The sequence below is a fragment of the Rhipicephalus sanguineus genome, chromosome 6 (genome assembly GCF_013339695.2).
Source record: "Rhipicephalus sanguineus isolate Rsan-2018 chromosome 6, BIME_Rsan_1.4, whole genome shotgun sequence".
Taxonomy (NCBI): Eukaryota; Metazoa; Arthropoda; class Arachnida; order Ixodida; family Ixodidae; genus Rhipicephalus; species Rhipicephalus sanguineus.
In genome coordinates, this window is record NC_051181.1 from 133,419,290 (window position 1) to 133,422,579 (window position 3,290).

Genomic DNA, 3,290 nt, shown 5'->3' on the forward strand with positions numbered 1-3,290 from the left:
CACAAGGCGAGAGTCAGCGGCTGCCGATGAAACCTGTAATTCTACGCCCATAAGACGTACAGATGTATCAGGTATGGTTCCGTTGGATCGAAATCGTTTCCGTGAACGTCTTGAGGATTTCCGATATTCCCAAGACGTCGGCCGGTTTGCACAACGTATCTGCGCTTACAGCTGACCAGCACTTTGAAAAGACGTAGTATACCTCAACAAATTACAGGCGAGATCAATTTTGCTATGAAATGTCTATGAGTGCCTGCAAGAATGTGTCTTGGATTCGTGATGGAACTCATCCTCGGAGCTTTGTTTTCTTCCCAGTGTGTACAGCGCTGAAATTCCAAGCAACTTTGTGCGAGAGCCTCGTGTCATCGAAATAATTTCGAGGCTATCCATTGCAATACTGCAGTCAGTTAAGCATCACTCATACCTAATCGCGATCTACTTATGCGATATGTTTATTGCTACACGATGCACAGATACGTTTATTGTCAACCGGTACACTTATTGAGTCATGTAGTACAATATCAGACAGCAGCGAACGCTTTTAAAGCGATCTAGAAACTGTGTGCACAAAAATTCGACGACAGCTGACGATAACAGTGTCAGAGAAGACACCCCATTAGTGCATAGACTACTAAATAGTCACTAGTGCGCTACGCGTTGCTCCAACCAGCACAACTGGAAGCGTCAAGAATCCTTATTGCACAGACATAGCCAACAGCAAGCATGAGAGTTAGAGGGTATTTTTCGCAGAACACCTTCAAAGCAACATTTAAAACGCACATTGAGGAATCGCTTCCGACACGCTGTTCGGCATCTATCTAAGCTCTTCGCGATTATTTCAGCCAAACATGCTTACATATAGAACCGACTCGTCTTATATCTAAGCATAGCAATCCCTCGTGCAACCAAAACGCATTGAGCAAAGCGCCACCAAAACGACAGCGGAGCTCAAAGAACGACGCCGTGACGTTTTCGACGGTGCGCCGAGACCGTATATTTGATCCCTGTTTTCTGCAATGAGAGCCTTGCGTAATGGCAAAAGGCGGCGTTGCAGACCACGCATACGCAAACAATGCCCTAAGCCCCCAGTATACACGCCCATATGTGAAGGACTTGATGACGATGCGTCGACGATCGTAAAAGCAACGGCGCGCTCGCATGCTCGACACGGATCAGTGCCTCGCGCAACACTGGGTCCGCAACTCTCAGTTTCCGGCGCATTTGCATCGCTTCAAAAGAGCACTCGTTCAGGTCTTGCAACCCATCCATGAATATTGTCTCGGAAGCATAACGCTCAACCGCCCGCGCATCTCAAAAGCCGGTACTTCGGACGGGCACGAATGACGGGATAGAAAGGCGCAAGCCCTAGCGTCAACGTCGGCTATTCAAGACAGCCAGTGAAAAAAAGTGTTCATATTGTGGCAGTTTCTTTGCTGCTGTTTGTACTTGTTTCAACCGTAGTTCCTTGCTCCTGCGGCAGAACAGGCAAACGATTTTAGCAAGTAAACTGAGAAGATCCTCGTAATACATTCTCTATAGTAGAGCATTTATATACCACCAAGCTCAGGTATTATATTGTGGCACATACTAGTATTCAACAGGGGTATCTTTTGGTACACATAAGCTCTGATAGTGATGGTGGGTGGTGGAGACTACGTTGCCGATAGGCAGGGTCCCACATGAGCATCTCTTTTTACGTACCATATTTCACCATTTTATTACCTAGATTCGGCATCTCGTCCAACAAGCACATCTGTTCTAAGACGAGGAGGCTTGCGTACAGTACGAGAAACAGTTTTCTCCACGAGAACGTTCAGATTTTCTTGACGGAGGACCGCGACTAGTGCGCAAGAAAGCGTCTCGCATTCTTGTAACGTACATGGCACATAATCTGCAATTACAATTACCGTCTCCTAGCTTGCATTTCAAGGAATTGTCCTAACGATCGCACAAAATATACAACGAAACATAACTTGTGCTACAACAGGTACTTGAATCATTAACAAGCGCAGTTGCGCTAGTTTAACGCTGTTGAAATTCCCGCGTCCAGCTTCAAAATAGCACGTATATAATACACGTATTTTAAGTGGACCTCGTTTCATAACTATCTTCTTTTATCAAAATGCAAGGTGTAGAGAGCATGCAGCACATGCTGACACGAAAGGCGTTCTCTTGTGTGCGCAATATTTGTACCGTAAATATGTCCTAAAGTTGTGAAAGCTCCCATAAACTAAGTGAAACAGAAATACTGAGCCTATTCGCAGCAGCCACTTTAGTATCCTTCCTCAGCGTCCGGCTTCCATTAAAGCTACGTGCATCCAAGGAAACAAGCCTGCGGGGAGCAGTTCGCCTATATATACGTAGTTTAGCTCCCAAGCACTTCCTCCTGCCAACCGCAATGCAGCCCATTCAACTTGCGATAAAGGCCACACGAGTGGGCCTATGTTGCGCAGGTCATTAGCGTCAAAAGAGGTGGTAGAGGAACAGGCATGGACACTCGGCCACTAAGTTTATCTTGTTACCACGATGGTACGGAATGGAGAGGGTCATTTAAGAATTTATCGCCCGCTGTATTTTTCCTGTTTCAACTTCAGTGAATTGCAATCTACGAACAACCGCTCCCTATACCCACCACAGTGGTCTAGTGGTTAAGGTGCTCGACAGCTGGCCCGAAGGTCGCGGGATCGAATCCCGGCCGCGGCGCGGCCGCATTTTCGATGGAGCCGAAGATGCTTGAGGCCCGTGTACTTAGATTTAGGTACACGTTAAAGAACCCCAGGTGGTCTAAATACCCCAGGCTGTCGAAATTTCCGGAGCCCTCCACTACGGCGTCCCTCATAATCATATTGTGGTTTTGGGACGTTAAACTACAACAATTATTATTAATGAGAACTAACAGTCAATAACGCCAAGGAAAGTATAGGGGGTGTCATCTGTAGTGTTTAGAATATAAATGTGAAGAAAGTAAAGTGGAAGAAAAGATGACTTGCCGCCGGCAGGGACCGAACCTGCGACCTTCGAATAACGCGTCCGATGCTCTACCACTGAGCTACGGCGGCGGTCATCCTCCCGTCCACTTCTGGGGTATATATGTTGATTTAAACCAAGGAGTGTTAGTCAGCGCCAATCGCAGCCATGACGGCGAGTGTGGAACACTCTTTTTGCCTGTTGGCGTCACGTAGCACGTGATCTTTTTACGAGGTGGCAGCTGACCAAGAATCCCTCGCATACTACCTGAAGGCATTAAGTCTGCCAGGACGAGACCCTCGCTATGAATGAAGGAAAGCAGA